Source organism: Dendrobates tinctorius, unplaced genomic scaffold (genome assembly GCF_039654945.1).
Source record: "Dendrobates tinctorius isolate UK_male_01 unplaced genomic scaffold, ASM3965494v1 ptg000022l, whole genome shotgun sequence".
Lineage (NCBI taxonomy): Eukaryota > Metazoa > Chordata > Amphibia > Anura > Dendrobatidae > Dendrobates > Dendrobates tinctorius.
In genome coordinates, this window is record NW_027361690.1 from 16978332 (window position 1) to 16996789 (window position 18458).

Below are 18458 nucleotides of genomic sequence, written 5' to 3' on the forward strand. Positions count from 1 at the left end.
CACTGAGTAGCAGCACAAGTGCCACCAGGTGGTGAAAGAATGGTCAGATGAGTCGAGTCAGAAACAGTCAGGAGCAGAAGTACCAGAGGTCACAGCTGTACATGTGGTCAGAAACAAGCCAGAGGATCAGCAACAGTCAGAAGCAGATAAGACAAAGACAAAAGTTAGAAGCAGATCTGAATGCAAGCCAAGTCAAAACCAGGGAGTTAAGAAACTTACAGGGAAACATTGAGTCAGGACAGTCAGCAGGAATAAACAGACAGGTGGAAGTCAGGGATCACAGCAGAACAAATCAGGATATACCAGAGTCAGATACACATGCCAAAGGCAGAACTATAGCTGACACCACCTGCAGGATGCAAAGAGCTAAATAGCAAACCTGAGACCAGACTGAGGCTGAGAAAAGTTAACCTCTGAGATGACCAGACCGGGAACATGGAAAGACAGGACTCAAAACCCGGTCTGGATCATGACAGTTATGTGTATCGAGGAAATCATCAAGCCCTTTCTTAAAAGCTGTCAAAGTGTCTGCTATTACTACCACTTGTGGTTGGTCATTCCACAGTCCGACCGCTCTAACTGTAAAAAATCCTTTCCTACTTAGCTGCCGGAATCTAAATTTCTTTCACCCGTAATGAGTGCCCCCTGGTTCTTAGTATGAGTAAATCAATGCCAGACACCTATGTTGGCTGCTTATTTCCCCTGAGAACAAAAGGAACAAACGTCTCAAATTCAAACAGCCTAATTCTTTATTCCTCCTAAATTAGCCATAAGTAAAAAGTTAAGCATCTCTATACACTTTAGATGATCTGCTGATCTTATGGACATTCATCAATTGTATATGGCTAGCTTAAGAACTCCATACCATTAGTTTAGGATAACTTGTTCCAATGACCATCTGTACTAAATCCTTCTATTCAATTTGTAATCATTATCTGTTACAGTAAAATAATTGTAAAAATGCAAATCCTACATTCACTTTGGGAAATGGCAATTATGTGGGTCACTTGCCAACATCCTCATTGTGATAGAACTTTCTGCATTTCATAGTAGGGATCTCACATGATGTGCTGTAGCATAACTCATCATTTCTCTAAATCAATGGGATGATGGACTGCATTTCTCATAAATAAGAAGTCACTACGTACATGATATATGTTATAATTCCCAGAATATTTCCTTGCATAATAAGTACAGAACATTTAGAAAAGGCACCAAAGGTCTGAACACTGTGAAATAGCTATATATTATTGCATTTGACTCTTAAATAATTAAAACAGGGTTAATTATTATTAAAAATATCATTTGTATTTCTATTTCTATACAATATTATTTACAATTTATATCGATTTAATGATGCATTTTTGGCTATGTTGTTAAAGGGATATTCCCAGTATTTGCATGACTATTGTGAATGCACAGGACAAGCCCAACATAAAGTTTTTTCCCTCTTGTATCCTTTTCTTTTTGCCCCCCCATACATCCAGCTATATTTTCCAGCAACACACTGTTCCTCCTCAGTTCTGCAGGCCCCTCTCTCTGATCTCCTGATTGCTTCCTGATAGACAGACAGATGTTAACATGGTCAATTTTTATTTATATTCATGAAGTTACCATTAATAGTTTTGAATGTAGAGACTGTAACCCACTATTTGGCCAATATTTATTATAATTTACATACTCCAAATTTCCAAATTTAAGAGTGTCAGGGCATAATTTCATTAGACTGGGTAATAGGTGCATCTGTTTTTTTCGTGCATTAGTCTGGGTCATTAGGTGCAAATTCATCTGGTATCAGTGGGATCGTTGGCATAGCATAACTGAACTATGCTGCAACCAGGGTATCAGATGTTTCTTTACACAAAGTCATTAGGTGAATCTTAGCATGCTCAACCAACAGCATTAAAACTACTAGAGGGTGGATCCAATAGCAACAAAGGGTAAAGAAAGTCATCATTAGGGAAGTGATAGCTGCAAATCAGTGCACATTTAAAAATAGGATGAATTGGCAGACATAATCAATTCCGTATACACAGAAAGCCGAGAGCATATTACGATTTTGTCAATAACCCTTTAATATTTAGTTCTGGTGATTCTAGTGGTATTTCAAATCTAATGAGAGTGTATAGACGTAGAAGAGATTACATTTTAATTTTAATAAATTACACTAATATTATATGGTGTTATGTCATTTACCTCGGAATGGAAGCAAAGTGACTGTATTATGTTAAAAGTATTGCTGTTGTTTCAACAAACCTTGCATAAGTGAACAAACACTGTAATATAGCTTACCAGAGAAATGAACTCCTTTCTCAACTTATGAGCCATTCATCCTGACCCCCCATTCTTCTTTTCACCATATCTCCACATCCTGATCTTTGATTAACTTATCTTGTAGAGATCCTGAGTTACAACCTGTATTATAAAGGGCTGCATTAATAATTCTCCAGGCTTCAGAGCTGAAATCCAAATATTCCTCGATATTTTCATACTTTTTTGATTTGTATTCTGAGACGTGTCTATTTTTTTTTTTTACCAGGCACTGTACCTTAATTTTCTGTGGGAAAATTTATACAGAATTTGAAGAATATCTAAGGATAAATAGATGCCTTTTAACAGTACAATACAGTAGCGTATGTATGTAAAACAACTAAAATTATAGTCCTTTTAAAAGATAAAGTGGCATGGTGAAAGCTTTGTGAATGTTTTCCTGTCTCTCAAAAGATATACTGTGACTTTCCAGCTCTGAATTAGGTAATCATTACAAATAGTGTAACTCTTAGTAAGCTCTTAGTAACAGTCATTTTTTCCTAGGAATTAATTGCTTCTCCACAAAAGTTTTAATTTGCAATGATTCTTTCCTCACCTTACCTTAATAAAGAGGCTTATAAAGGTAGACGCTTGTCTTAATATAAATAATGGACGCACACCGACACATTAATGATTCATTCTTTGTTGTGTGTTCAGAGTATGGCTGGGTAAAATATTGATGGCACAGAGGAAATGAGCTGTTTCTTAATTTAGTTTGGTTCTGGTAATGTGTAACTAATGTTTTTTTGCAGCACTACGCATCTAGTGAACCTTTCAAATTTTAATACTATACAAGAATAGCAAACATATGAGCCATACAAATGAATATTCAGGTGCATGTCAAAGCAACGTAGAGGTTCTGACTGCATATTTGTACTCCCTTGATGAGTTTGATGTATTTGCCATTTATTTAAAGGTTTATTAAAATATGGTTTGCGATCAGTTTGTGCTTTTGAATATTCATTTCGATACCCACGTCACAGTCAGTATGTTTTAAGAAACCCAGCAAAAAGGCAGATAGTATTGTCAGTCTATAATAAATCTTATGGTCTAGAGCAGGGGTGGGGAACCTCCGGCCCACGGGCCGCATGCAGTCCGCGGTGACTTCTCATGCGGCCTGTGGGCAGATCTCCGGAGTCCCCAATGCTCAGGCCGCAGCCGTATCCTGTAGGCTGCTGGCCCTTTAACCCCCAAGTGCAGGGCACGCAGCGTTCACTACATAACGCTGCCTGCCCTGCACATGAATGATGATGTTGACTGGGGGTGCTTGGGGATAGCGCCCAATGCTCTCCAGTCCTCCTGTCCTGGAAGAGGATATGCTGCCAGAGAGTCCAGAGTGATCTATGTTCCGGCAGTGTGCTTTTCTACTGGTGATTTGTGTCCCTCAGCTATGTTCCCCCCTGTGATCTATGTGCCCCCACCTATGCAGCTATATACCCCCCTGTATTCTGTGCCCTCCAGCTATGAGCCCCCTTGTGATCTATGTGTCCCCAGGCTATGCAGGTATATGCCCCCTGTGATCTGTGCCCCCCAGCTATATGCCTCCTGTGATCTGTGCCCTCCAGCTATGTGCACCCCTGTGTCTGTGCCCTCCAGCTATATGCCCCCCAGCTATGTGCCCCCCTGTGATCTGTGCCCTGCAGCTATATGCCCCCTGTGATTTGTGTCCTCCAGCTATGTGCCTCGTGTGATCTGTGCCCCCCCAGCTATATGCCTCCTGTGATCTGTGCCCCCCAGCTATATGTTCCCTGTGATCTGTGCCCTCCAGCTATATGCTCCCTGTGATCTGTGTCCCCCAGCTATATGCCCCATGTGATCTGTGCCCTCCAGCTATATGTCCCTTGTGATCTGTGCCCTCCAGCTATGTGTCCCCCTGTGATTTGTGCCCTCCATCTATGTGCCCCCTGTGATCTATGTACCCCCAGCTATGCAGCTCTATGCCCCCTGTGATCTGTGCCCTCAGCTATGTTTCCACATGTTATTTGTGCCCCCCAGCTATATGCACCCTGTGATCTGTGCCCTCCAGCTATATGCCCCCCTGTGATCTATGTACCCCATCTGTTTCCCCATGTGATATCTCTGCCCCCTGTGATCTGTGCCCTCCAACTATATGCCCCCCTGTGATCTGTGCCCCCTGTGATCTCTGTGCTCCAACTATGTGCCCCCTGTGCTTTTTTTCCCCTGTGATCTGTGCCCCCTAGCTATATGTTCCTATGTGATCTCTGTGCCCCCCCAGCTATGTGCACCCCTGTGTTATCTGTGGCTCCCAGCTTTGTGCCCCCTGTGATCTCTGTGCCCCCCTGCTCTGTACCCTTTGTAATATTTGTGCTCTCATGTGATCTCTGTGCCCTTGTGATCTGTCCCCTCCAGCTATGTGCCCCTCCATGATCTCTGTGCCCCCCAGCTATTTGCACCCCTGTGATCTCTGTGCTCCACCCCTTTGATCTTTATGTCACCCTGGTGATCTGTGTGCCCCCCCGCTGATGTCTGTCCCCCCCAGTGCTGTATATCCCCCTCCCCCAGTGCTGTGTATCTCCCCTCTATGGCTGTATGTCCCCCCAAGTGATGTGTATATTCCCCAGTGCGGCATTAACCCCAAAAGTGCTGTATATCCATCTAAGTACTGTATATCCCCCACCTGTGATATATATATATATATGTATATAGCCCCCACAAACGGTTAGAAAATGACTCCACGAGGATGGTCTGAGTGCCCAACATCCATAGATGGGGATTGTGCTCACAGCTCAACACCGTGCAGGACGCTTGGCATTTGCCACAGAACACCAGGATTGGCAAACTCGCCACTGGCACCCTGTGCTCTTCACAGATGAAAGCAGGTTCACACTGAGCACATGTGACAGAGATGACAGAGTCTGGAGATACCGTGGAGAGCGATCTGCTGCCTACAACATCCTTTAGCATGACCGGTTTGGCAGTGGGTCAGTAATGGTGTGGGTGGCATTTCTTTGAAGGGCCACACGGTGTTGGGCTGTGAGCACAACCCCCATCTGTGGATGTTGGGTACTCACACCATCCTCATTGAGTCCGTTTCTAAACTTTTGTGCAGACACATGCGCATTTGTGGCCTGCTGGAGGTCATTTTGCAGGGCTCTGGCAATGCTCCTCCTGTTCCTCCTTGCACAAAGGGTTGTTGTCCTCATACAGCCCCCTCCACATCTCCTGGTGTACTGGCCTGTCTCCTGGTAGTGCATGCAGCCTCTGGCACTACGCTGACAGACACAGCCAACCTTCTTGCCACAGATCGCATTGATGTGCCATCCTGGATGAGCTTCACTACCTGAGCCACTTGTCAGGGTTGTATAGTCCGTCTCATGCTACCATGAGTGTGAAAGCACAACCAACATTCAAAAGTGACCAAAACATCAGCCAGAAAGCATTGGTACTGAGATGTGGTCTGTGGTCCCCACCTTCAGAACCACTCCTTTATTGAGGGTGTCTTGATAATTGCCAATAATTTCCATCTGTTGTCTATTCCATTTGCACAAGAGCATGTGAAACTGATTGTCAAACAGTGCTGTTTCCTAAGTGGACAGCTTGATTTCACAGAAGTTTGATTTACTTGGAGTTATAGTCTGTTGTTTAAGTGTTCCCCTTATTTTTTTGAGCAGATTATATATATATATATATATATATATATATATACACACAGCTTGGGCAAAAATTAAGAGACCACTTCCAAATGTTCACATTTCTGACAACATGTCTCTGAATTTCCAAGCAAAAAATTATGTTTTGTTTTTTTTTCTGAAAAGGAGAAATTGTCAAAATTAAAAAGAAACAGTGCTTTCAGACCTCAAATAATGCAATGAAAACAAGTTCATAATCATTTAGAAACAACAATACTAATGTTTTAACTCAGGAAGAATTCAGAAATATTTTGTGGAATAATCATAAATTTTATTCACAGCTTTCATGTGTCTTGGCATGCTTGGCACCAGTCTTCACACTGCTTCTGGCACAAAAATTTAAGCAGTTCATCTTTGTTTGAGGGCTTGTGAATATCCATCATTCTCTTGATTACATTTCAGAGGCTTTCAATGGGGTTCAGGTCTGGAAATGGGCTGCCCATGATAGGGTTTTGATGTGGTTGTCTCTTAATTTTTGCCAGCGCTGTATATATATATATATATATATATATATATATATATACACACATATTTATATATGCACACATATGAGGAAATAAGTATTTGATACATTCCTGATTTTGCACGCTTTCCCACCTACCAAGAATGGTAGGTACACTTAAACTGTGAGAGACAGAATCTAAAAATAAAAACCAGAAAATCACATTGTATGATTTTTACATAATTAAATTGCATTTTATTACATGAAATAAGTATTTGATCACCTACCAACCAGCAAGAATTCTGGCTCTCATGGTAAATATATACACACATACTCACTGTATGCAATATATATGTATGTATGTAACGGAGGCCAGGGGGGTAGTAGTCGTGGCTAAGCGTGGCTGTTCTGTCACCCCTTGGCCCACCGTCACATAAACACATTGCCCCTTCGGTTGTGTATTTGGTGGTTCAATTACTTTCACATCAGAGTCCACTCCGGACTGCTGGGGCCTTCTTCCTTTGAGTATCACACAATGACAGTCAGAGTCCATGTCCAGTTCCAACAAAACAACTTTACTCAGTTCTTTACACAGCACGTCCAGTTTTGTCACAGAAACAGCACAAGATTCCTCACAGAGTATAACCTTTCCTTTCCCTGTGCTGTCCCGCACTCCTCCAGTAATATCTCAGGGTCGTACCGTCGCCTTCAGTACCGCAGCTTCCTGACTGGCCAGACCAACCTGCTTCAGGAGTTCCCTGTCCATTTCACCCTGGACTTTTGGGATTGTTCCCACGAAGTTAGCTGCTACCATCTTGATGCTGCCATGTATTCCACCACTACCATGTGACGTCATCCCATAGGCCCTGGACAGCTGGACTCCCCAGCTTAAACATTGCGGGACACATCTGTCCTGTCCTGGCTCCCAGCCCAAACAAACTGAACTCAGGAAGCTCCCTAACTTACTCCCAGTTGGCCCCTCCTAGATAACTAAATCTAACTAAATCCTATTGGTCTAAAGCCCCCGTCACACACAGCGATCTCGCTAGCGAGATCGCTGCTGAGTCACAAGTTTTGTGATGCAACAGCGATCTCACCAGCGAGATCGCTGTGTGTGACACTTATCAGCGACCGGCCCCCCTGCCGGGTATCGCTGATCGTGCTGGAATGGCCAGGACATTTCTTTTGATTGTTGGTCTCTCTCTGGCCAGCACGCATTGCTGAGTGTGTCAGGCGGGAGACCAGCAATCAGCGAGCTGGAGCCTGGTAACCTAGGTAAACATCGGGTTTGTAAGCGCCGCGCGGCGCTTAGAAACCCGATGTGTACGTTAGAAACCAGCGCGCTGGTGCAGGGAGCTGGTAACCAAGGTAAACGCGCCGCGCTTAAAAACCCGAGGTTTACCTTGGTTACCAGCTCCCTGAGCCAGCGTGCTGGTTTCTAACATACACAGTGGGTAACTAAGCGACGTGCGGTGCTTGTTATCCGCGTGTCGCTGGTGCTGATCGCTGGTGAAGCTGCCTGTTTGGCAGCTCACCAGCGATCATGTAGTGACACACCAACGATCCTGACAATGTCATATCGTTGTCGGGATCGCTGGTGCGTCGCTATGTGTGACAGGGCCCTAACTTGTTCCTATCTTACTCTATTGTATTCTATTATGCCCCCCAGTGGGCTAATCTAAATCCTACACTTTCACTACATTTATAAAATACAAGGAATGTATATATTTGCAATACACTACACCGCATAGCAATATTATAATACACATAATATATATCAGACAAATACAATATAGCAGCATTATAGGACATATTAAAAGTACCAACTTCTTAAGGACATAGAAACACGGGCATGGGAAGTGGGGCACAAACCAGTCCTTGTACCCCCTTACATGTATATAGCAGGTCTTCAGCTCATGATCATTTGTTTAATGCCTCTTCCTAAAAAAGTATGTTATCAAATTTCCTAAGTATGGCCACAATCAGAAATGCTCAAAAAGATGCTGTGTGGCACATGAGTGTCTTCCTATACCTGGGATTTGCACTTTTTCACACAGAGCCATGTAGGTTTAGATGTGATACTGTCGCTTTTTTTTCTTCATCTGGTATAGTGTAGAAGTTGGGGGAAAATTGGGGAATGTGCTCTAGTGCTGTGTTATTTTCTGCAGAGACGAGTCCTGGCTGGAAGAATTGATGGCGGTCTGCTCTGGATGAAGAAGAAAAGCGAAGATGAATATCTTCAACTAGAGATGTCACCAGTGAGTCAGAGTGTTAATTGTACACTTACACTATGCACTAATGTATATAGCATATTAAGAGCTTCTGTGTATAATGTCACTGGTGGTCCCTGTATTACCTGCACACTGACACTATATTCAGAGCTCCTGTGTATAATGTCACTGGTGATCACTGTATTACCTTTACACTATACACTATATACAGAGTTCCTATGTATAATGTGACCAGTGATCCCTGTTTTACCTGTACACTGACACTATACATTCAAAGATCATATAGCAAAGATGTGCAATATAAATCCAAATAAGAGGTAAGTATACACGAATAAGTATCTTTTGGCTCATATTAACATTTAAAACCACAATTGGACCATAAAATAAAATGGCAACAACTCTAGCTATTGATAGAATATTGGTATATAATTCCGCAAATGTACAAGGTAGAAAGAATATTGCTTAAGTACTCATGTCAGAGAAGGAAATCAATTAAAGTATCATTAAAGTATCATTAAAGTAACACATTAAAGTATCATTAAAGTAACACAATAGTAATCAGTGAGCCTCCTTTACAACATGAAGGTAAGTATATAGAATTTATAGCAGGATGAGAGGTAATAATAGGACATTAAGGTGGAAAGAAATAAAGTAAAGTATAAATACCACAGCTGGGAGATGTGTGCCAGGTTCGCTAACTACGTTTCAGCACTTTCCTTTTTCAAGGGGGAGTGCAAAAACTATACATTGATCAGATCAGAACTGCGCTACTACCTACAGACACTTCTCTAATATTCCCTTCATCTCTAAACTCTATGAACGGCTTGGTCCACTCTCGTCTAATCTGCTATCTCTCAGATACCTCTCTTCTTGACTCTGTACAATCTGGTTTCTGCTCCTTACACTGTACTGAAACAGCCCTTACTAAAAACTTGATCTACTAACAGCTAAATCTAATGGTCACTACTGCCTGCTGATTCTCCTAGATCTCTTTGAAACATTCAACACTGTGGATCACCAGCTCCTCCTCATTATGCTCTGCTGTATCGACCTCAAAGATACGGCTCTCACGTGCCACACGTCCTACCTCTCTGACCGCTCCTTCACTGTATCTTTTGCTAGTTTCTCTTCCCCTTACCATTGATGTTCCTCAAAGATCAGACAACAGTCAGTAGATTTGGTTTTCGGTACCATCTCTATGCATCTCCTAACATGGCACCCTTGCATTACTACAACTACTTTCCTCTGTCTCTAACATCATGTCCTCCCTCTATCTAAAACTGAAACTGTAAAAAACTGAACTCCTTGTGTTTCCTTCCTCCACTAACCCATCTATGCCCCTTATTGCCATTTTCATGTGTGGTTCAACAATTGCTCCCCAGCAACATGCACGCTGTCTTGGGGTCATATTTTACTCAGATCTTTCCTGCACTCAGCACAATAGGAACACCCTATTTATTATATTCATGGTTGAACCATACAACACAAGCAATCTTTACCTTTTAACTGTCGTGTGTCCCCTATTTCCTCATAGATTATAAGTTTACGAGCAGGGCCCTCACTCTTTTTGGTATCTGTTAAGTAATGTGTTTTTTTTGCAATGTCTTCTTTGTCAGGACAAGTCTCCTCTATAATTGTAAACTGCTGTGCAATATATTGGCGCTATAGAAATAAAAAATATTATTGCTATGTCATATGATCCCATTTACAACACCACTTGTACAGCGCAAGCACCAGAGATGAGTATCTCTGTTATTATTTTACTGAGGGTAAACATAGAGATTCAGAAGGGGTTGTCGGAGTAGTGGACAATCAATCCCTTTAAAAAGAAATAGTCCATGCGGCTTAATGAACAGGAGAGGTTTTATGTGCTTGATTATGATTCTGCACCTTGATACACAACTCAAACCACTGGTGTAATAAGATGACTATGGCAGTCTCAGAAAAGAATCAATACTTGATACCTTTTAACCATTTTACAATAGTAAGCTTAGTTTCTCATAACATTTTTAATAGATCTAAAACCTAAATGTGCCCAAGGAATTACAACTGCAGAATTTTGTTGTATCAAGAATTATCAGATATTCTGCTATTAAATGAGACAGTAAAGCACCATATTATTTGCTCCATCAGTTCTTCCATTCTTGAAATTCCCTGGTCTTCAGTACTATATCGGGAATATTGGGTAAGTGGCACTTACATTTTTAAATGCAAATATAAAGGCAGAATAGTGTAAGGATATACCATCTATGCCCATGTGTTACAGTATACTGGAATGCTTTTCAAGAAGAAATGTAATCCAATTTGATCACTACTTCAAGTCATTCTCCACTGTCTATCTAGTATTTTGATCATCAGCACACTGCTCTACAATGTGAAGACAAGACTAGTCAGCATTAGACACTCATTCATAGACTATTTTTAAACAAGTGACAAGAGAAGCTGCTATTAAGATGAAAAAGATATTCCGTGCCATGCTCGACATGTCTTCTAGTGTTCCACTCATGATGGATGCAACTTACCGAAATAATGTCTCTGATATTTGAATAGCACTAATGGATTCCCCTACTTGCAACAGAACAGTTCCAGAAACTTTGCCTGACTCTTAGTGACCCAAGCACAATGCCAAGCATTCATGAAATGGCATGGGATGCAGCAGATGTTAAAAGGATTTATAATAAACCATATAATCTTTGAAGCTATTGATACATCAGCTTTACATCATGATAGAGGAAATTACATTATTTCCTACCCTGTTTCTAATAATGTTCCATGGAATGATGACATATGAAGTTTTAGGAAATGGTGCAGCAAATTTCTTTAGTTCTTAATGAGATAATTTAGCAGTTTTTCATTGGATGTAATCTAACATTCCATTCATAAAAAATAAAACCCTAAATTTGATGCCAATTTAATAGGAATCTATTAGCTTAAAAATGGTGGGCAATTTATGGGTAGCATGCTAAAGAGCCGGGGAAGCTGAGGAAGTTTGTGGGATGACTAGTAGAACTTGTACTTTTTCATTAAATTCCTTGTTCATTCTGGGCTTAGCTGTCAATGGTGTGGTCCGAACCAGTGATTGACAGGCCTCCTTGTATAAGTGTGCATACAGATACAGCTGTCATTGATTAAGACCCGTCCATGTGACTCCTAAGGCCTGCTTCACACATCAGTTTTTCACAATCAGTCAAGATCCGCCGATGTGCCAAAAAAAGGATCCGCCATTTTTATTGGCGGATCCGTTTTTTTCCCCATTGACTTTCATTATCGGCGGATTTTGACTGATGATTGCCTGTTGCGTCCATATTTGTGTGGATCCGCCAAAATTTTGGCGTCCGCTGAGATCACCGAATGGACCATGCAACTTTTTTTTGCTGTCCGGATCCGCATTTTCCCCTTTTAACCCTGAATCAAGTCTCGCTGCTGGATGAAAATTCTCTCTCTCTCATCGCGCGATACCTTCTTCCATGATCGCGCGATGCCTTCTTCCATGATCGCGCGATGCCTTCTTCCATGATCACGCGATGCCTTCTTCCATGATCGCGCGATGCCTTCTTCCATGATCGCGCGATGCCTTCTTCCATGATCGTGCGATGCCTTCTTCCATGATCGCGCGATACCTACTTCCATGATCGCGCGATGCCTTCATATCGCAGCCATGGACCCCCGCTCCAACATGCAGTACTCTGCTATATCGCGCCGATACGCTCTCTGCGAGAGTTCCTTTAAATTTTAACCATCGGCGGATCCATACATCCGCCATTCCTGTGAAACCCGTTCCTGTCAGTCCACCTGCGGATCCGTTTTCCGCTATTTTGGCAGATTTAGACTGACAAGAAAAACTGATGTGTGAAACAGGCCTTAGCAGTTCAGTGAATGAAGAACAAGATCTAGTAATCTGCTTAGTTTCTCCTTCCACATAGTATACTGAACATAGCCTAGGATTCCCAGGATGATGTCTTACCTTTGTAGAATATATTAAGTAGTGTACGAGCTGTGGTTATCTTGGCACTCTATGATCTGACATTATGGCACTCTTTTCTTTACTATAAGCATTGAATTTTGAGTATATCTGTAATACAGCAGCAGAGGGAAAAAAAACACAAGCTTTTTCTTTTCAGATTCCAGATGAATAAGTGAAAAAAATTCCCTGGGAATAAAAGCTCCCATAAACATGAAAGTCTGCCATATCTGAGAGTAGAAGGGGGACTAACCTTTCATCCAATGTGTATGGAACCTTTAATCTCAGAGCATGTGAACTGAAACGCTAATTACATCAGGTAATGTTAATTGCAATGTGCCATCCCTTTATTTTTAGATGAGAAACAATCAAATGAACTCATGGTGTAGATGATGCAAGTTGTACTAATATCTTTCTATTTGGTGTTTTGCAGTATTTTTTAAAGGTTTTTTAATTTAATCTTCAATGGAGGCTTCTAGCAGACTTTCCAGTGCAGCACTAAACTGAGCCTTAGGGCACAGTCAGACAGCTATATAACACAGACGATGATCACATCGCAATGCTCGGACTTGCCGATGGCTCTTCTGACCAGAGCATGTCAGCAGGTACACTGGCGAGCAAAAGAGTATCAATGTTTTGAACTTTTGACTTTCAGGCTCTATAACTGACCATCCACTACAGCTTTGAATGTGAGACTTACATAATTTTACAGACAATCACCTTGGCTACCTCCTACATAAATTTCTCTAGCAACTATTTAGCATATGATTCGTTATGCAGACACTTGTCATGTCACTGCATTGTTACTATTTTTCTCCTGGTGGTAGCAAAAATCTTTATCTTCCTGTATATGACAAAATACATCTTCTTCTCACATTCCCTAATAGCTCATAAATGCCTATTGTGAGTGCCATGACAGTTTGAAAAATACTAAGTGAAGTCCATCCATTGTTTCAAATGCAAAGAGGTGGACTTCCAGGAAAAATATTAACAAGTCAACAAGTTAATGCTGAGTTATATGCGAGTATCAAACAAGACAAGTTACTTTGTACATTTGAATACTTTTTAAATTAAGGTCTTTATTATTAAGGGAAAAATAAATCCAAACCTGTGGTGCCCTGTGTGAAAAAGTGATTGCCCTTAAACCAAATAACTGTTTGAGTGACCCTTAGGGTACCGTTACACTTAGCGATACACTAGCGATCCCGACAACGATATGGATCGCTGGTGCATCGCTAAGTGGTCGCTAGTGAGCTGCCACACAGGCAGATCTCACCAGCGACATAGCAGCGGTCGGGGGTCGCTACTTACCTGTCAGATGCGGCGATCCTGACGTCCTCCCGCCCGCGTCCACACGTCGCTCGTCGGCGCCACAGGAAGTCCAGCATGTAGCTCCCGACGAGAAATGGTCCAGAACGTTCTCCCGCGATAATCAGCGGGGGAGCCGGTCGGAGGTAAGTATCACATGTAGCGATATCGCTAGCAATATCGCTGCTGCGTCACAAAATCAGTGATGTTATGGCGATATTGCTAGTGATATCACTATGTGTAATGGGCCCTTTAGGGTCCCGTCTCACTAAACGATGCACCAGCGATCCTGACAACGATACAACTTTGTCATGATCGCTGGTGAGCTGTCAAATAGGCAGATTTCACCAGCGATCAGGACCAGCGAGGACGCTGGTATCCAAGGTAAATATGGGGTAACTAAGCAAGCGTGTCGCTTAGTTACCCGCTGTGTACCTTGGATACCTGCGTGCTCACGCTGGGAGCTGGTATCCAAGGTAAATATCGGGTAACTAAGCGCGCGCGTCACTTAGTTACCTGCTGGGTACCTTAGATACCAGCTCCCAGCGCCAGCACGCAGGTATCCAAGGTACACAGCGGGTAACTAAGCGACGCGCGTGCTTAGTTACCCGATATTTACCTTGGATACCAGTTCCCAGCATCTGCTAACAGCGCTGGGAGCTCACTGGTCTCCCGCTGCCACACGCAGCGATGCATGCTGGCCAGCGGGAGACCAATGATCAAAAAATGGCCCAGGACATTAGAGCACGATCAGCGATACCCGGCGTGGGGCCGGTCGCTGACGCTTGTCACACACAGCAATCTCGCTGGTGAGATCGCTGTAGCATCACAAAATCATCGATCTCACTAGCGATCTCGCTGTGTGTGACGGGGCCTTAAGCTGGAGTCACACATAGTGACTTACCAGCGATCCCGACAACGATATCAACGTGTCAGGATTTCTGGTAAGTCGATATGTGATCGCTGGTGAGCTGTCAAACAGACAGCTTCACCAGCGATTAGCACAGCGACGCCGCGCGCGCGGTATCACTGTGTTCGTTAGCGCTGATGCCATATTCATGTCAAAAATAGAATTAAAATAAAAAATATTGTTATTCTCACCTTCCGACGTCCTGCGCAGCATTCCCGCCTCTCTCCATGCTCCAGTCCCAGTAATTCTTTGCGAGAATTACCGCGATGACGTCCATTCTCGCGGGATCACAAAGTCTCGCGGTCATTCTTGCAAAGGATTACTGGGACCGGGAGCGTGGAGAGAGGCGGGAAGACTGTGCGGGATGCCGGAAGGTGAGAATAACAATATTTTTTTTTATTATTTTACAGCTGATCGCTGGTCTCCCGCATGTCACACGCAGCGATGCGTGCTGGCCAGTGGGAGATCAGCGACAAAAAAAATGTCCAGAGGTTTCTTGCAGCGATCAGCAATACCGGCAGGGGGGCCGGTCGCTGATCGCTGTCACACACAGCGATCTCGCTGGTGAGATCGCTGTTGTGTCACAAAAGTTGTGACTCAGCAGCGATCTCGCTAGCGAGATCGCTATGTGTGACTGGGCCTTTAAGCTGCAACAACTGCAATCAAGCATTTGTGATAACTGGTAATGAGTCTTTTACAATGCTATGGAGGAATTTTGACAGACTCTTCTTTGCAGAATTGTTGTAATTCAGCAACATTGGAGGGTTTCCGAGCATGAACATCCTTTTTAAGGTCATGCCACAGTATCTCAATCGGATAAAGATCAGGACTTTAACTATGCTACTCCAAAGTCTTAATTTTGTCTTTCTTAAGCCATTCAGAGGTTGACTACCTGGTTTGTTTTGGATCATTGTCCTGCTGCATAACCCAAGTGCACTTCAGCTTGAGGTCACAAACAGATCCTCCTTCAGGACATTCTCCTTCAGGATTTTTTGGCAGACAGCAGAATTCTTGGTTCCATTTACCGCAGCAAGTCTTCCAGGTCTTGAAAAGCAAAACAGCCCCAGAATATCACACTAACATTATATTTTACTACTGGTATGATATTCCTTTTCTGAAATGCTGTGTTACTTCTACGCCAGATGAAATGAGACATACACCTTCCAAAACGTTCAACTTTTGATTTGTTAGCTCACAGAGTATTCTCCCCTCTTCGGGATCATCAAGATGTTTTCTGGCAAAACTGAGGTGAGCCTTTATGTTCTTATTGCTCATCAGTGGTTTTTGTCTTGGAACACTGCCATGCAGGCTATTTTTTCCCAGTCTCTTTCTTATGGTGGAGTCATGAATACTGACCTTAACTGACGCAAATGAGGCTTGCAGTTCTTTGGATGTTGTTGTGGGGTCTTTTGTGACTTCTTGAGTGAATCGTCTCTGAGCTCTTGGGGTAACTTTGGTCAGCTGGCAACTCCTGGGAAGGTTCACCACTATTCCATGTTTTCGCCATTTGTAGATAATGGCTCTCACTGTGGTTTGCTGGAGTCCTAAAGCTTGAGAAATGGCTTTATAACCTTTTCCAGACTGATAGATCTCAAGTAGTTTGTTTCTCATTTGTTCCAGAATTTCCTTGGATTGCGGCATGATGTCTAGCTTTTAAGGAACTTTTGGTCTGCTTCACTTTGTCAGGCAAGTCCTATTCAAGTTATTTCTTGATTGAGAACATGTGTGGCAGTAATCAGGCCTGTGTTTGGCTAGGGAATTTGTACTCAGCTTTCCAAAGATGTGATAAACCACAGTTAATTTATGTTTTAAGGGGGAGGGGAGAATCACTTTTTCACACATGGCCCTGTAGGTTTGGATTTCTTTTTCCCTTAATAATAAAGACCTTCACTTAAAAACTGCATTTGGTGGTTACTTCTAATATTTAAATTTGTTTGGTGATCTGAAACACTTAAGTGTGACAAACACGCAAATGAATAGGAAATCAGGAAGAGGCAAACATTTTTTCACTCAACGGTAATTCTATTTCAGTGGGTAGAAGAGACTAATCCACCTATTCCTACTATACTGCTACACATCTGCATTGAAATCCAACATGACCAGTACTTCTTTTCCTGAGACTCCCATCCACATTAGAGTTATTCACTGATCCTACATACAGTGGGGGAAACAAGTATTCAATCCCTTGCTGATTTTGTAAGTTTGCCCACTGACAAAGACATGAGCAGTCTATAATTTTAAGGGTAGGTTATTTTAATATTGATAGAATATCAAAAATAATATCCAGAGAATCACATTGTATAAATTATATAAATTTATTTGCATTTTGAGGTGAGAAATAAGTATGTGATCCCCTACCAACCATTAAGAGTTCTGACTCCTACAGACCAGTTAGACGCTCCTAATCAACTTGTTTCCTGCATTAAAGACAACTGTCTTACATAGTCACCTTTACAAAACACTCCTGTGCATAGACTCAATTAATCAGTCAGACTCTAACCCCTACAACATGGGCAAGACCAAAGAGCTTTCTAAGGATGTCAGGAACAAGGTCATAGACGTGCACAAAGCTGGAATGGGCTACAAAACCATAAGTAAGACCTTGGGTGAGAAGGAGATAACTGTTGGGGCAGTAGTAAGAAAATGGAAGAAATTCAAAATGACTGTGAATCAACATCGATCTGGGGCACCATGCAAAATTTCACCTCATGGGTTATCTTTGATCATGAGGAAGGTGAGAGATCAGCCTAAAACTACACGGGGGGAACTTGTTAATGATCTCAAGGCAGGTGGGACCACAGTCACCAAGATAACCATTGGTAAAACACTACGCCGTAAAGGTATAAAATCCTGCAGTGCCTGCAAGATCCCCCTTCTCAAGAAGCCATATGTGCAGGCCCATCTGAAGTTTGCCAATGAACACCTGGATGATTCTGTGAGTGATTGGGAGAAGGTGCTGTGGTCAGATGAGACAAAAATTGCGCTCTTTAGCATTAACTCAATTAGCCGTGTTTGGAGGAAGAGAAATGCTGCCTATGACCCAAAGAACACCATCCCCACTGTCAAACATGGAGGTGGAAACATTATGTTTTGGGGGTGTTTTTCTGCCAAGGGCAGAGGACTACTTCACCGCATCAGTGGGAGAATGGATGGAGCCATGTACTGTAAAATCATGAGTGACAACCTCCTTCCTTCCATCAGGACATTAAAAATGGGTCTTCCAGCAAGACAATGACCCAAAACATACAGCCAAGGCAACAAAAGAGTGGCTCAAAAAGAAGCACATTAAGGTCATGAAGTGGCCTGGCTAGTCTCCAGACCTTAATCCCACAGAAAACTTATGGAGGGAGTTGAAGCTCCAGGTTGTCAAGCGACAGCCTTAAAATCTTAATGATTTAGAGATGATCTGCAAAGAGGAGTGGATCAAAATTCCTTCTGACATGTGCACAAACCTCATCATCAACTTCAAAAAATGTTTGACTGCTGTGCTTGCCAACAAGGGTTTTGCCACCAGGTATTAAGTCTTGTTTGCCAGAGAGATGAAATACTTATTTCTCACTGCAAAATGCAAATAAATTTATATAACTTATACAATGTGATTTTCTGGATTTTATTTTTGATAGTCTCTCAATGCTAAACTTAACCT

General features: G+C 42.4%; 1 long non-coding RNA gene across 1 annotated transcript in view; it reads right to left on the reverse strand.

Annotated features, from left to right (window-relative positions):
• Positions 1 to 18458, reverse strand: part of LOC141084053 (uncharacterized) — a 180445-nt gene that overhangs the window by 4843 nt on the left and 157144 nt on the right. Inside the window, exon 2 of the long non-coding RNA XR_012230917.1 lies at positions 2293 to 2415. This is a non-coding gene — a long non-coding RNA (uncharacterized lncRNA). The remainder of the gene's footprint in view (positions 1 to 2292; positions 2416 to 18458) is intronic.